This window comes from Sturnira hondurensis, unplaced genomic scaffold (genome assembly GCF_014824575.4).
Source record: "Sturnira hondurensis isolate 20B ecotype Veracruz unplaced genomic scaffold, ASM1482457v3 Scaffold0010128, whole genome shotgun sequence".
Lineage (NCBI taxonomy): Eukaryota > Metazoa > Chordata > Mammalia > Chiroptera > Phyllostomidae > Sturnira > Sturnira hondurensis.
This window is the reverse complement of record NW_028082759.1, coordinates 16,513,441-16,531,281: the sequence shown is the minus strand read 5'-3', so window position 1 is coordinate 16,531,281 and position 17,841 is coordinate 16,513,441. Positions and strand designations below refer to the sequence as shown.

General features: G+C 41.8%; 1 protein-coding gene across 3 annotated transcripts in view; it reads right to left on the bottom strand.

Moving 5' to 3' along the window:
- The window catches only part of INPP4B (inositol polyphosphate-4-phosphatase type II B), a 241,481-nt gene that overhangs the window by 21,579 nt on the left and 202,061 nt on the right, over positions 1-17,841 (bottom strand). The window lies entirely within an intron of this gene.

The following is a 17,841-nucleotide window of genomic DNA, read 5'->3' as shown; positions in this document are numbered from 1 at the left end:
CCTAAGACTTCAGGGTAGAAAGGGGTTGGGGGCTTCTGGGAGTTGGCAACAGGCCATTTGTGTCCTTGGGTGGTAGTTTCTCAGGCACTCACTGTATAGTTATTTGTTGAAATGTACATTCATGCGTTATGCACTCTACTATTAGTATCAGTACTCTGACATTACGCACTGAGCTATTCCGAGGGCACTGATGCATCAATGCACGGCAGTGCCTCACCTCAGGCAGACACTATGTGGGCACTATGTGGGCACTGCCATTCTGTGTGAACAGAGGGGACATTTGTATGTGGCTGGACACTAGCGACGGGGGTGCTGGCACTGGTAGTTCGTCTCCTATTCTTTGTCCCAATGGCAGGCCACCACATCTTTACAAACACGAATGTTAAAATTGTATCCCAGCCACAGCCCAGCTTATCAAAAATGCTTCAGATATGCTGGAGTGTTTAATTCAGAATTTATTTGAATCCCTCAATTTTTGTCCAAGAAATTGTAGAAGAGATAACCCAGACACTGCGAGGGACAGCGAGTTACTGATTACTCCCCTCTCTCCCCGAGAGCAAGAAGGTTACAGTAAGAACCCAAATTCAGGCCTTTTCTGTGTCGACTTTCACCAGTGGCATGGGCTCTGGCAACCATTCTCTCATTCCCTGGAGGCTTAACTTATTCCTGTTGAATGCTGGCCTGAAGATGTGTGGGTCGGCACAATCATTTATTCATGTCTGCGGAATGCAATTTCAGACTTTAATAATAAAATACTAAATGACACCTAGGAAGAAGTGCATGTGTCTTCCTAAAAGCCCAAACACTTTTATGAAGTTACGTAGATAGTGGAAAGATCTGTTGTTTTTTTCTTGGAAATATTTTATGACTCTAATCCACATATCACTTAATGTATTTAGTTATACGTTGTTATACATTATCAACCTTTGCCTTCTACTATTTCTTCAGATAACATTGCTGACCTTTTATGCATTAATTTAGAAACTCCTTATGGAAGTATTCTATAGGTCATTTGAAAAAACTCTCTGATCACCCTATATGCAGTTTTGCCATCCTCTATTTTGCATAACATAAAATGCAACAAAAGCTGGCTGACTCCCCGGTGCTCTAGGTAATAACGTGCTGAGCCACAGGGCTTTGTTTTTCTATCTGCTTCTGTAGAAGTGAGCGCCTTCTGAGTAGCAGCTGGAAACACCACTACTGTATCTGAACGCCTTTATATGCACGTATGAGATAATCACTGCTGCAAGTTCAAGTTCATTACAGCCTCATTTCAAGTTCCAGCTGGGAATTAAACTTAAATTGAGACTGAAATGGGTTTTGTTATCCCTATTGTGCTGCTTAGAGGAAGACGGTGCGCGCTGATGGGGAGAATGATTGCCTCCAGGGCTGAGAACATGATTGGAAATAGTTCACAACACACACACACACACAAATCTAAAAAGCAGGTAATTCCAAAAATAGTCCAGTGATCCTTTTTTTTCCCCCACTAGGAACTGACTTAATGGTGGGTATCCACCTGCCTGGATTAAGGGTCTGCAACATTTCTTTTAAAGTTTTCTGATCCATTTCATTCCTAGTGCTGTGATTATAGGAGGCTGGATAATCACAAAGGATTCCTAACACATGCTTAAATATATCCACAGTCAGATTAGGACATTGGTGGGCACCAATAATTTAGGGGTGGCGATGATAATCAATGTCAGGGACACAAGCCTCATTACATATGGTCTGTAAAAGGGAATCGATGAAGGTCTCTTTAACTGTGGTAACTTACTCAGAACAATCTGTTCTCCTGAGCTGGTATGGATGCCTCAAATAAGCTAATTTAAACTGTAATCATTGGCTGAAGATTGTTCACCAAGGCATTTTAGGACATAAGAGTGATCAAGTACGTGTGTGTGTATATAAGACCTCATTCACTACCTTGAATCTTCTAGAATCTTGTCTTTGCCTCATTAATTCAATAAACCATTTTGGTGGACCTACTCTGTGCATTAATAATTCCAAAGTCATAGAGATCATGATGCTGTTATGCATCCACTTTTAATGGCACAGTGGATTAAAGTAGTCTTGGTAGTGAGACAGGCCACTATTAATATGAATACTGACAATCCCTGATTCCTAAGAAGCACCGAACGAGAGTTTCAAACCCTGTATCCCTTTTTCACTTATAATGATACATGGATGCACTCTGGGCTTCACGTGCAATACAGGCCATGAAATATGCAACCATCTACCCAAAATTCATAAAGCAAAGCAGGTCTTTGTCAAACAGCAAATGTATTTCCTATCCTTTGTCTGATTCTCACATATGCATTAAGACTAGATGAAATAATGCCCATTACATTCTTAAAAATGCTACAAAGAGGGAGTTACCTTTTTTGTTTGAGTTCACTGAACAGACAGAGCTATAGACATAACATCCTGGGTCACCAGGGTTTGTAATTACAAAGTTATCATTTTAAATCATAAGTGTGGTTAATAGTATTTGTCCAATGTTGTAAGATCTTATTTGACTTTCTACAAAACTGTTTCTTCCTCATAGAAAGTTTTCTCCTATGGAAAGTATTGTGAATCCTTTAACAAAAACTATAAAATAATTACTATTTGTATAGTTTATGAGTTGGAAATCCTTCTTTTTAAATGAGAGAGGCTTAAACTAGAAACACTGCTACTGTGAGTACATTTAATTTTTAAAAATTCAAGCCACAGAAGATGTTACATGGTATCTCTATTTTCCAAAATATTCATCTTTTGAGGAAACTTTGACTGTAAGTTGGACGCAATGGTTCACGAAACAGATGATGTGGTGTGTGTAACAGTTCAATTCCACTAAGGAAGTGACAGGAAGATGAAGAAGGTCAGCAAGAAGGACTTCTGAGTCTCAGGACAACCCAAGCTCCGGGTCCCAGAAAGAAGACACTATCGAATGCTTTGGCTGGTACCAACCAAAGGTGAGTGGAGAGCAACGTGGCCTAAAGACACACAATTATTTTACAGGGAAATGGACAGCTTCCAGTACTAAATTGGCAAGTCTAAGTCTGCAAGGGGTTGGCAACATTAATATTTTATGTCCACAGTTAGGTTAGATACACTGATTAAGTTGGAAGTCTGCTGTCCTCTAGTCGCTTCTGGAAATCAGAACACTAATGACAAGTAAAATTAAAAAGACATGCCAACCTCAACCTGAACTTGTGCATCTTTTGTCTCATCCTAGTTACCTGAGGACCCTAATGTTTTTAATTGGAGAAACTTTTCCTCGCTTACCTGTCAACCATACAAATGACTGAGAAGTAAAAAAATTTAAAAAGTTAACAGGATGCAAGTTTTTCTTTTAAATGGTATTATACTCTGTTGTGTCAGGGCACCTAGATTCCAAAATGACAGGTGCCATGGAAATAACCAATTACAGATGGGGACCTATGACTACGTCATCGCATAACAAACCCACAGTTAGGAGATGTAGCATGTTTCCCAGGAATATTTAAAATTATAAAAATATTCCATTTTAATAGGAGGATGTTAAAACATTAAAGATCAATCACTAGCTTTTTCTATCTGCATATTTCCACCTGTTTGTTTCATTCTAAAGTTACAGAAACTTAATTCTGTAATTAAACTCTTCATTGGCTTCCACTTGCATGATTATATTATTCTTCTTCTCCAGGGTTGGTACATGCTTGATGGTGAGAACTAATGCAAAACTCCATTCAAGCCAGTAGCTGCATGTATCCATTTCCACTCACAATTCAAAGCAGTGAAGTCTCAGAAGCTACGTTATATGTGAAAGACATTTTGATACGCACACTCTCGGGGTTGGACTGGAATTAAGAGGTCAGTCAGCACCGACATGAACGTTAACAAGCCCCTACGCCACCAGAAACCCACCTGCCTGGGCACAAAGATTATGGAAATGCTCACATCCCTGCAGGCAAAAGATTGAGGCATAAAATCCAGAACTGGTAATATTCTCTTTCCTTGAGCTACTGACGCATAAAATTATATCAAAATTTGCTTTCTTATTCCCTAAACCTTTCTGCAAATCCATTCTCCCCGTGAAGTGCTCTTTTTGCCTCTTTTTAAACATTTCAAGAATCCACCATGCCTAAGTTACAGTGAAAATAAAATAGATACACATAGAGTCAGTCCATTATTCCTCAAGCCCCAACTCAAACGCTCCTTACAGCAGAGGGTCCCAGCGCCTGCGAGCACTCAGAGTCCTCTCAGGTTCCACCCCGATGCCATTCACAGCAGGAGGCCCTGCATTTCTGTTTGTGCGTGTCCTCTCTCTCTCTCCAGACTGGAGTTATCTTAGGGCAAGGGGCATACTTTACCTACCTAACGTGCCTTATACTAATGAAAAACACGTGAAAATGCACTTGAGTCAAGGTCCTCCTGGAGAGCCAGCGTCGCCCTTTCTGACGAGTACAGTGCACCGGACTGTGTTCGTGCTAGTCAACAACTAAACGTGTTGGGTTAAAATCGATCACTGAGATCGCTGAGTCTTTAGCTTCAGTAAATACCGGAAGCTCATTAGCATGATACAGAGAATTAGAGTAACAGTTATTTGTACATTGACTTGATACTTTCATCAGTTTGCACTATCAGAAAGACTTTGAAAATGAGGATGAATTCTGATTTCATGGATCCACACAAGGAAAGACAATCCTTCATTTTCACAAATGGTTTTAAAATAAACATCATCCTATCAGTGGGCTTTTATTTTTTGGATCGTGACTTCTTTGTTTTTCTCTCCTTAGGGTATTTTTGAAGAAGCTATGTCAGGTCCAACCTGTCGTCTCTTCCACGGGCAAACACTAGTCCGAGAGTGCACTCTCCAGTTCAATATTCCGTCCCAAGCACCGCGAAGAGGATGACTACACCACCCTCGCCCAACAACTATGAACAAGAAACTTAGAAGGAAAGGTTTGAGATTTTAGGAAACCAAACAGCGGAACTAAAACAAAATTCTATTTGACAGAAACAATATTTTTACTATAACGGACACATTTTGCTCCTGCAGGAAAACAAATGCAGAGGGTCGTGGACGGAGTCAGCATATGACGGTCTGCTCCCACGGGGGACTAGCAGGTGGGTCGGAAATTGCCTGGGACACTGATGTCCTTGTGCAGGGGTAAGGGTTTCAAGACCTGGAGAGTCATACAAGTGAATGTCTGGGTTTTCTTAAGGTCATCGCTCTCTCAGAAATCATAATTCGATAAAATAATCTACTTGTAATGATTATTGTCAATATGCCTCAATCTTAAGCCTCTAACAAAACATGCCGACACTGCTGGAGTAACCAATCACTTTTCAAAAAAAAATCAAGAAGCACCAAGGCTCTTGTGGGGGGAATATGTCCTTCCTTAATGTCCCTGTCCCATAAAAATACCAGCTTAAAGGTCACCTTCTCTCTGTAGCCCTGACAATGCCCCACAATCACCCCCAATAAATTAACTGTACCCTTATCTATGTCTCCAAAATCCTTTTATACATAATACACTAAAAACTAACCCCTCATTGCATATTTGCATGATTCTCTTCCAAGAGGTTTTGAGCTTTTTGAGGACAAGGAACATCATATTCATGCATATATTTTTCATATGAAGCATGATTCTTGGTCCACCATATGCACTCACATGCACTTGGGAAATCATATACAATCATATGCACCCCTTTGCCATGAGTGAGAGAGCACATTCAGTGCCATCTACTCCTTATGGTAAATGGCTCCCACCCTAGTGGAAAAATGGCTCTCGGATAACATGAAGCAGTTTCCGCAGAAACAGTGAATGGGGTTGTGATGAGTGGGGATCAGCCTTGTAGACCCTGGGCGGGCTGCAGGAGGAAACGGAGCACAGACGCAGGTCCTCGTCGTGCTGTAAATGGTCTTTTGTGGTGGCGAGGAGACCGCGAGGGGAACATCACTGCCCCGACCCCACCATGGCATAAAACAGAGCTAGTCTAAGGGGCCGATATTCCACCTCCTGTGCCCACCCTGGCGTGGAGGGTGGGCCTTCCCGAGCGAAAAGCAGATTCTAGGTAACCGCAGCTCTTTACTGATTGATACCCAGTTCTCTTCGCCTGGTAATTCAGTTGGGAACTGGAGTCAACTTGAACCAGTCCAAACCATCTGATTCACCAGTTTTCAAACTGGGCCAACACTTTATGGGTTGATTCTTAGCCTAAGAATCAAGCCCCGACTGGTTCCAGAGCAGCTTACCTGCTATGTATAGACAACTAATTGTTGGTTTTGCACCTCCTGTGATTTATTGTTGTAAGTATCGCACCACACCCAAAGACACTGCCCCATAAGATTTCTCTTTTAAATGTTCACTTCTTTACTTATTTATAGAATGTTTGTTTGAAGAGCCCTTAAATTACCCATTAATCAGATATTATGTAGAAGTACGTTCTATTATAAAACTCAGTCCCATTTCTTAAAGCACAGAGAATATAGGAGGGGACACCAAAAAATGGAATTTATTTATAAAAAATTGGGTATTTATTCTTACATGTTTAAACTTTAGTGACTTTCAAAGTACTCTCCATTTCATGTAATACACCTATCGAGACATTTTTCCACTATTCAAAAGTGTTTGAACTTGTAGATTCTGGTGCCTTTTAGTGCTTCTGTCAATTTTTGTTTCACCTCTTCCACATCAGCAAAACATTTGCCTTTGAGGACTTTTTTCATCCAGGGAAACAAAAAAAGTCACTCAGGGCAAGATTGGGTGAATAGGGATGGGGTTCATGCCGTTTTTGGTCAAAAGCTGCTGAACACTCAGCATGGTGTGGGCAGGTGAACTTATAAATCACCCATCATGAAATGAGCAAACGCATTGAAAGAGTCTTCAAAAAAATTAACTGAAGCTGAACACAGCCTCTCACAACAACACCTGCTGGTACACTGCCACAGGTGGGTTCCTGGAACACTCACCTAGCAAGGGAAGCCTGTAGTACAAGGGGCCCACCCGCCAGAAGATAATTCTGGGTTTTGGGGAGTCTCCCTTGTATATACTGTGGACATCACGCTTATTCAGGCCACCATATTTAACTCAGGGCTAAGGTTGACAAGAATAAAAATATTTACATTTCTATCTCACTTCAAAATAGCAATTATCCCAGTAGAGCCCAGGAGAAACCTTGTTAGACAGCAGTGTGCATGACAATGGACTGCATGTTTCAATTTATTATGCAGCGAGATAAAGTTATTTTATAAAGATCATGCAATTTAGGGATCCGGAAACAAGGAAATAAACACAGATCCAGAGAGGCAGCCCGGGCTGCGAGAGGCGGGGATCTGGAGTGAGAGGGGCTCACCACACTTCCTCGCTGGGGTTTGAGTAAGTTATTTCACCCCTCTGTAGCTGCTTCCTCAATTTCAGACTTAGTCCTTAGGATTAAAATAATGTTTAGAAGAGAAAATATTTATAAAGTACTTAGAAAAGTATTTGGCACATTGCAAGCATTATATAATGAAAGGCGGGTAGGAAGGAAAGAAGGGAGGGAGGGGACGAAGGAGGGAGAGAAGGAAGGAGGGAGGAGCGACATGCAGACCTTTGCCCTACTTTACTTTGTGTTCTGCATATCATTTTTAGAACATGATGTCCAATTTTGCTTTTATGAAGAGCATTAAAAACGAGGAATGCATTGAGCAATAATAGAAATATCTTCTAGAAAGGGCAGGAGTTGTAGCTACCTTCATACCTTAAAGGGATTAAAACAATTAAGCAGGGCCCCGGCCGGGTAGCTCAGCTGATAAGTGCATTGTCCCAGAACCCCAAGGTTGCCGGTTTGATCCCTGGTCAGGAAACACAAGAATCAACCAACGAATGCATAGATAAGTGGAAGAGCAAAAAGAGAATTTCTCTCCCTCACTCTATCTCCCCCTTCCTCTCTCTCTGTCTAAAATCAATAGCTAAAAATAAAATTAAAACATTTAAGCAGAACACAGCAACCACCTTTAAACCCTGGCAGGCTGACATAAAGAAAGAGATGCTGACATTCTCTCTGTTGGCCCAGACACACGAATGCGTTAACGACCAGAAGTTGCAGGGCGACACATTTCACCTTAACAGGAAAGTACATTTGCTAAATGCATAGCTGTCCAACCACGGGACGGCTGATACACAAGCTCCCCGCCACTGGACATGCACAAGCAAAGGTTATCTGACAACCTGTCAGGGACGCTGTAGAAAGAATTCCTGCCTTCGCTGGCAGGGTCGCTAGATAATCTTTAAGGTCCTTCTCAAATCCTGCAGCCTTAAAAATACCATTAATATGAAAAGTCACAAGTGTATAGAAATGGAAGTAGCTTGAAAACTGACTTTTAGGAGAAGAACAATCAGGGCTTGAAAAACAACCATTTATTCTGTACCAAAAGCTTGTGGTCCTTCACCAACCCATGAAAAATAACGAGCAAAGTAACCAGTCAGGCGTATTTGGGGAGGTCAATATGTCAACTTACAGTTATTATTCTTTTCTCAGTTTCTCTCATTTCAGTGAGATAACACACTAAAAAGGTGGCCTTTGGTCCCTTCCTCAAACACCGAGCTCTAATGTTGCTCCAGCAAGTCTGCGTAAATTCTCTCCGTTGCTCAGAGATTTCTGGCTCAGGAAAGGAAGGCCTGGGCCCACCGCCTGCGGCCCGTGGGCTCACTGCCACCACTGCCACATTAGGTTCAAGGGACGGAATCTCCAGTTGGAAGACCTTCCTCAAAACCTAACCGGCGGGCTGTTACAAACTTAGGAGCAATATCTAGATTTAAAAAGAATTACGTCATTAGACGTTACCGTAACAGATAGTGAAGCACTGGAGCAGGAGATGTCTAGTGTCCCTTCCAACACCAACTGAACAGGAGAATGTGCTTGTGAACCTCAGGGCTATATCCTGATGGAAGTGGGAAAAATGATGCTAACGACACTTGCTCAGATTCTGTGATAAAACTTTTATCTTTTTAAAAAAATTTTATTTACTTTAATTATTGTTCAAGTACAGTTTTCTGTCTTTTACTCCCACCCCAGCCCACCCCCCAGTGCTCCCCACCTCCCTCCCATTTCCACCCCCCTTAGCTCTTGTCCATGTGTCCTTTATACTTGTTCCTGCAAACCCTTCCCCTTTTCCCCTGTGATTCCCTCCCTTTCTCCCCTCTGGTCCCTGTCAGCCTGTTCTCTATTTCAGTATCTTTGGTTATATTTTGCTTGCTGGTTTGTTTTGTCGTTTAGGTTTCTGTTAAAGGTGAGATCATGTGGTATTCGTCTTAAGTTGAGATACTACGTTTTGCCCTCAGGTATCTTGGTACCAATTGAAGTATCAGGCCACAAAATGATAACAATGCAAAAGGTTTCTTTTATCTATAAATAAGATTTCTGCTTCAACAGTTATTTTATTTTGTTCTTTTGCAGAGGCATGGCAAGCATATCAGATCTCCAGGCATTTTTCCTAGTGGAGAAATTGTCTATGGGGACTGCAGACTACCTCCCTTAGAACAACTTCCTCTCTTATCTGCTGGGGGAAACGCTCCGTCCAGACGATCTGTGCAAGCGGGAGGCTGGCGTCTGCTGGGGAGAGAGAGCCCCCCCCCTCCGCCCCGTGCCAGGAGGACCCCTCCCTCTGCTCTGATCAAAGGGCTGTGAGAGTCAGCGATGAGAGCTGACACGGGCTTTACCCCATCAAAGCCCACGTGGATCAGAAAGCTGCTTTTTCTTTCCCACCCTCTGCACGCACAGGTCCAGATCCCACCAAGATTCTTTTTGACTGATTGTGATAAAATTAGTGAAGTCAAAATTCTGCTTTCATACCTGATCAAACTCCAGGAGGAAATTAGTCTCCGACAACATAATTGACAAAGTGTGCTGACACTATTTTAATATATCGAAGGTAAGAATATTCAAAAGGTACTCACTTTCAAATCAAGTAAAAAAGTTTTAAAAGACAGGCCCACAGATTCATTCTCATTAGTACTAACATGTCAGTATCCCAGAATTCTTAAGGCTTTTGTAAAAGTACAAATATTCTTTTTATCTTAGAATCTATTAGAAGATTGTTAGTGCGTCCTACTTTTGTTTACGCAAGGAATGTGGGCAAAGGTGGCAACATAAACAGACACACGCACGGTCAAACTACACAGAGCAGACAGCGAAGCAACATGGCTTTCTTCCACCTCACCACAAACAGAAGTGGAACAGTATCCAGTTTGCACCCTGCTCTGAAGCCATAACCTGGGCAATATAACGTTTGAACTCATCAAAGAACTTCAAGGACTGCAATTTGGGGGAGGCTATAACTGACTATATGAATATCAAATCATACTGTTTTCTAAAAGGAGATCCAGTCAACCCCCAAATACAGCCCCGTGACTGAGAATTCATTTCCAATCATGTGCAGTATCTACTCATAGGATCTGTTCAGGAACTACACAATTTGTCAACAGCTTTACAGTCACTAAAATGCACAGTCAAGTTGCATTTATACAGTCTAACCACAGACGACAAGAGAAAAAACTCAGCAAGTACTCGCTGGGGTCGCAGCCTTCCAGAGGCCACCAACCAGGGCAGGTCTTGTCAGCTGCCTCGGCGACCTTCTGACTTCACGACCGGGTAATACTTAATCATACACACTTTGCACATATGCAGTGAGATTTTCATCTCTGGGGAAAAATAATTTTCCATAGTGACTGGAGGTGGTAGGAGTTTCGATAAATGTATCTCTTTCAGGAGCAGCTGCGGTCAAGTCAGCTCCATCTTGTGAAGAGAAGGGCACTCCCCTCCTTTTCTGGCAAGAATGATGTCTCTTGGCACCTCTGATACGCCTTTCCCTCACTTTTGTTCTGGTTTCTCCAAGAGAAACTAGAAATATTTATCACAAAAATCAAAGAAAACTATCTGCGTTATATGAATTCCATCTGAATTTCTGTTGTGGAATTAAATTATGAAACAGAAACGGAGGAAAAGATGGTATCTCTTGTATTTCTATTTTCTAGAATAAAAGATCAGTCAAGGTGATTTGCAAACTCTGAAGCATATAAAATACGCTTTTGTTTTCTCACATGGTTGAGAAGATGGGTATCATTTAAAAACACAGAGATTAACATGTAAGAGACTAGGGTTTTTTTTGCATTTTGTGAAAACAATAAATTAGTGTTATCCAACTTGGTTTGACGAGTGCTAAGAGCAAGTATAGGAGGGGTCTTGAGCTTAGGAGAGAAGGATGATTTATTGTAAGTTTATTTTTAGTATTTAAATCCTGCCTTGGTTTAAAAAAGAATGTAAGGCAGTTTAAATGGCTACATAATATTCAGTAAGATATCAAAAAAGAAAAGTGAGTAACAGTAAATGCAAGGGTTGTGTTATAAAACAAAACCGGAAATGAGGCTCCTGTACCTCAAAACAAAAGCCCGTTGGAGCGTGCTGTACATTTGAAGTAGATGGATCACAGTACTGGCCCTACGCATTTTAATAGTCTCTGCAAAAGGGGAAGTGCATAATTAATGCACGTACACAATCATACCCAGCTCCCCCCAACCCCACTCCAACTTACGCACGCATGCACCAGAGTTGCTCTGAAGAATTATAAGTCTGAAGTTCTTGCCATAGGAACAAATGCAAAGAATATTCACAAAAAGAGAACTTTACAAGGCAATGAAAATTGGCCTTGGCTGGTGTGGCTCAGTGGATTGAATGCCAGCCTGAGGACCAAAAGGTCACAGGTTCAATTCCCAGTCAGGGCACATGCCTGGGTTGTAGGCCAGGTCCCCAGTTGGGGTGTGTGAGAGGTAACCAATCGATATATCTCTCATACACTGATTTAAAAAATTAAAACATAAATTAAAAATAAAATTGACAACACGGATGAACCTTGAAAATATTATGCTAAGTGAAAGAAGTCCTTCCCAAAAGACCACACAGTGCATGACTCTGTTTATACAAAATGCCCAGAACAGGCCGAGGCAAGCGGTTGTCTCTGGTGGGGAGAGGGAGCTTGGAGAGACACCGCAAATGGCCATGGGGTTTCTTTGGGGGTTCTTCTAGAACAGGTTCTAACATTTGATTATGTTGATATTGGCACACCTCTGTGAATATACTGGAAACTGTTGAACTGTGTACTTTAAATGGGTGAAGTGAATGGTATGGTATGTGTAAGTAACTTAGATATCAGTAAAACTATTAAAATGTGCAGCAGCAGCAGCACCTGGAGAGCTGATTAAAGCACTGATCATTGGCCCCACTCCTAAAGGTTCTGATCCAACTGGCGTGAAGCCTGAGAACCTACAGTTCTACCAAGTGCATGGGTGGTGGTACTGCTGATGGCCCGGGGAACACGTTTTGAGAACTAGTACATAGACGGTGCTTGAACGGGCTCTTTCTTCGACTTTCTTCAAAATTGTTTGAGGATGTCACAGCAACACACAATTCAGAAAAAACAATTCAATGAGAAGCCACTATGACAAAGAAGCAGCAATAATCACAACAGTGACAATCACCACCACAGGGACATCACAGCAGCCACCCAGCATTTACTACTTACTGACCCTGATGATGTAATGAGTCAAGGTCTTCCATGCCCTTGGAACTAAACTTATTTAGTTCGATCCTCACAACCACAACTCTGTGAGACTAGGAAGTGATGCTGGTAAAACGACCACCTCATCCTTCCGTTTCCAGTTACCAACCTCCTTTGATAGGTAGTTTCATTTTACAGACAAAGAACCTAAGGGGTCTTGGAATTTCGTTTCCACTACGAAGAACTAGAGAGTCAGGTGGTCCCGACCGCCTCCAACATCCTTGCCCTTAACCATCACTCTGCACTCACTCAACCTGCTCTCCACTGAGCTGGCTTCACTGTTAGATTATAGAGGATTCAAGGCGGTGACTCCCCCCAAACAGTACTGTGATACTTGACAAATGATTTGCTGCTAGTAATAAACTATGACTTTTGCGAACAACATGCTTTAGAAATGAAACTCTTGATCCCTGTAATGATGTCATTCACATGCACATGAATTCTGATCGACTCAATGAATGGAAGGAAACAGGGTATAATTGTGCATAATACATTTTTCCCATAGGACTTGAGACTGTTATCCTTTGAGCATAAATGTATTACACTGGACATTTGAACTTTTCTGTCATCTGCGATTTTCCAATCGGTAGAAAAGTTTACAATATTTTAGCTGCTTCTCTATAAAAACTATGACCTCTCAGCCCAGGTTTCATTAAAGAATGTTTTGTGGAGACTGGCGTGCTGTAATTACAATTCAGTTTAGGAGGGCTGAGACCTTCGATCACTGCGTTTATCAGAGGATAGTAAACACTCTGATGAAGGCAGACAGCACACTAACTGCACGTTGCATAGTGTTGGATTGATTTTCATGTGTGTTAAGACAAACATACTAGGCACCTCAAGTGCGTGAATCCTTGGTGGCTAACAAATGCTGTTCATGTGACACGTGGAAAACTCACTAGGTGGCTAAATGAAGGAACGAGATCTGGGGAGCATCCTTATGCACGCACACCATCATACCCAGCTCCCCCGAATTACAAGTCTGAAGTTCCTGGGCCCCCACACGTTCCACTACTTGAGCGCTGGGACACTGTTATATAGGAACTGGATGCCCAAACCAACTTGTAAACTCTTAAAGTAAACAAGACCTGAGACAGAACCTCGATATTTGTTTCACCTGCCCAAGTTGACTCTGAGTTGCTTTTCTCTTTGAACACACTATGTATGGTGTTCAGGGGTTCGCTTTGGTTCGTGTCTCAGCCTTCCAGGAACATAAACAAACTTTGTAGGTTTTGGCGTGACTATTCTGTACAGATTGTTCAAGCCCAGGCTGCCTGCATCTCAGGCTTCCTGAGTAAGAACAAGCCCTTTCTAGGACAAATGCTTGCTACAACTCATTTTCCAAGTGCAAAGGCATCAGCTATCTAGCTAATGGCCGATAGGTTTCTGCCCATGTGATCCCTTGAGATGCCCCCCCCCCCCTCCACCTGGCTTCCTTAAGTTACTGGCAAAGCCTGTGGGCATTCAGGAGTTGGGCCCCCACACGTTCCACTTGAGCGCTGGGATACTGTTATCAGTGGGGCACAGACGACCCCCTGTTCCAGGTCAGCTGCTCCTTGATCCCCAAACTTTCTCTGCCATAATCTTGGAGAGATACACTAAGCCTTTTAGAAACCAAGTATCAATCCCGGGACTTTTCTTCTGAGACCTTGAAGACCCGGGAAATCCCTCAATTTCAGGAGTTTCAGGGACATGGGGAGGAACGCTCAGGGGAGACAGAGATAGGGAGGGAACGCAGAGCACAGGTGACATTTACTAAGCAGAGCTGCTCTGATCCCCTGGGCGTGGAGACTTTAGGTAAGTGCTCCCAGGTAACAACACCTACAGGATAGACAGACACTGTTATCCCTAGTTCACAGGTTAGGAAACTGAGGCCTGGAGATTGAGGAACTTGCTCAGAGGTGCGCAGATAATGGCCTTAGGGTGTGGACTCTTTAACCCCAGGTCCTCCTGAGGTTAAAAACCTGTGTTTGTGGCAGAAGTTAAATTTATTTTAACTAGCTGCATTTATATTTATATTTGATTTCATTTAATTGAATAAAAATATATCCCATACACTTATATGTCTAGGTCCTCAGTTAAACATTTCAAGTATTAAAAGCAACAACTTGTTCAGAATGGTGTATATAAAGTAGGTGGCTGCTCTGGACGATGTGCTCAATACAGCATCTCCAGTTACAAATACTTAGAAAACAAATATATACCAACAAACCTAGGGAGAAGCAACAAACCTCAAAACCACTACTTTTTGGTAATGAAATATAATGACACACGTAAATGTACGAAGAAGCGTGCCTAAATTAGCATGCGCCTTTTGTTCAAGGAAGTGAGAGGTTTTTCAAAGAGGCAGGTTATTGTGATCGTTCCAGTGTGATCAATTCTCTATTGGTGGCTCATCTGTGGACACCTTAAGAGTTACTGGCTCCAATATGATTTCTAAAGAATTGTGGGGTGGTTTTCACATAATTATTAGCAAGCCCCAGATGACAGTCCCTCCATTTGGACTTATTACTGCTATTTGTCACAGGCAGGAACGGAAGTGATGTAGCAAACACACCACAGACTCTCACGGCAAGAGACAACACTCGAACAATGGGAGAGCTGTTCTCGCTTATGCTGTTCTGCACAAACACATCCCTTTCAAGGAGTCAAGAAATTACTGAAAGCTTCAATTACCTATGTCTGCAATGCTTATTATTCACTTTAGTATTTGAAATAGGAGATAATATTTTTTAAAATAGCAATTCTTCTCTGTCTAGTACCATCAAACAAAAGCAAAGAAAAATAAGCCAAAGTAGAAACAAGACTAAGGAAGAAGGAAGACATTTTTCTGTTCCAACACAAATGAACTATATACTTAAAAAGCAATGCCAACAAAGCATTTCTTACTCATATTTCTGGTGAGTAAGTCACAAGAAATAAATAAAACCTTTACTGATATCAATTAATGAAAGGTCACTTACTTATAAAGCAGAATATTTCATAAATTATGCTCCCCAACATAAAAATTTCAGGTGCAGCAGGTTGAGAACATGACATTCAACAAGATCATAAAACTCCATAAGCATGATGGGCCTTTTAGTCTCTCTCTATGAATTAAATATTTACTAAAATAGAATGATTAAAGCCTTGTATCTTAAGGGTGATAAATAGGTTGTAGGCTGAAACTGCCTTAATTAATTTTACTAATGACATATCAGCTATCTTAATTTTAAGCAGCCATTAGAAGACAGCAGATTGAAGAGGAACGTAGCGTAAGGAAAATAAAAGTCACAGACAGACAAATAAGTAACGGTGTCACCATATTATACTACGTAGACACAGGATGCCAGACTTCCTGTAAGGGAGATAACAGTGTCCTGGCATGTTCGTTTCAATTTACTTTTTAGAGGCAATTAAATTTCCCAACACAATGATTTTTTGGTAACACATGATGCTTTATAACCCAGTCAAATTTGGTATTTTAATTCCAACCCTAATGATTTATTAATCAAAATGGAAGGGTGAAATCCCTACCAGAAATGCTTCTCAAAGTGGCATTCAATGGAGATCCCTAACATAAAACCAAGTGCTGATACGGCATTCTCTCTCCCTTTAAAAAAAATCTGCGGATTATGCGGGCACCATTTTGTAAATTTCTGCTGTGGAAGATCAAGGGAGAATTCAACCATACACATACACGCCAAAATTCAAAGACAGAGCCTAAAGACTGGCTTGTAGTCTTACCACAGAGCCATTCAAATTGATTATTGCAGCGCGTCTGGTTTCAGTGAGGCAGACCTGAGTCAAGGGGTCTCAACCCTGGCTCTGTTCCGGAAGCTGGTCTGTGGTGGGACTCCTGCCATTGACCTCCACCCCCCAGGGTTTCAAATGGGCCAGGAGGGTTGAGAATCATTGTTTTGATCTCCAATACACTCAACTTACTAAGAGTTCCTTACAGAGTCAGATGTGCTCAGACCCCTTGCTAACTTTCTAATCTGAACATGGTCTTCCATTTCAGCCAGATTGTAACTAGAGGCTCATGTCGGGAGTGTGCTGTGGCCAAGGAAAACTGGAAATGTACGCATAGAATATTGATTGAGAACCTACTGTCACTAGGCCTTGTTCTAGGTCCTGGCGTCATTTCAGTGAACAAAGGGAAACAGAAATACCTGTTCTCATGCAGCTTATTCTGGTGTGGGGGTTTGTAAATAAGCAGATAGATAAAGCTTTATTTGTTTCATTTTATCAACAACAGTTTGCTCATCTCTATATAATAATTTGAAGCTCTGAAGAGATAAACACAATAAAATGGGAAAATTTAATATAGATAAGGGATAAGTCAAAGTAGGAAGGCAGTGATATTGGAACCCCAGTGAACCTTAGAAGAATCCAGACTAAATAGCCTTGGGGATGGTTAGAATAATTCAAAGGTAAAATAAAAATTGCAGGTGATGTTAAATAAAATTTTTAAAAATACTTCAATACATTCAAACTCATAAAAACTAAAGTCCTTTAAAACAGTGATTCTGACGTGCACTTTAAAGGCACTGGATGGAGGGGCCCCAGAGCGTGGAGCGAGAGGCTGTGCAAATCCTCTCCTTCCCCAAAAACATGACACTAGAAAATGTTTTCAGAAATAACCATTACTGCCACCTGAAATAAATACGGAGCAAGTTCGCCTTCCAGACATCTTACGTTGGCTGAATCAGTTCAGTCCTCTGGTGCCTCTGGTCTCTCATATCACCCGTCCCTGCTCCCCTCTCCAGCCCCTTTGTCCATCCCTAGTGACACTTTTATCCTTTTTATGCATGTTAGAAGATTTCATACTCTGATTCTGAATTTCCCCTACTAGTCCTGATAGATTTTTGAAAAGAGAGATTACTTCTGAAAGAAGTTCCTTATACCAACCACACGTGTTTTATATGGCTCAGATGTTCATGTCAGTCCTCGAAGACACCCTTGTACGTCAATCAGAAAATTGTGACGGAACTCCCCGGAACAATGGAGATGGCGAGAGACATGCAAGGGGGTGAAACAGAGGCCTCGGACCTCTCACTAGTGGGGAAAACACACAGGCACAGGAAGCGGCAGAGTCCCCCTTGGGAGACCAGAGCAGTGAAAAACCGAGCGGAAGCTGACAGCATAAATAGCCCTCTCCAGACAAGAACGGGACGCCCCTTTCTGGGAGCCAGGGGCCCGCCCCACGCATCCTGGCACGGTTCGGCATCCGTCTCTGCGGCAAAGAGATGATTTTGGTTAACTTTTTAATTAACGTGTGTCCTTGCTGACAG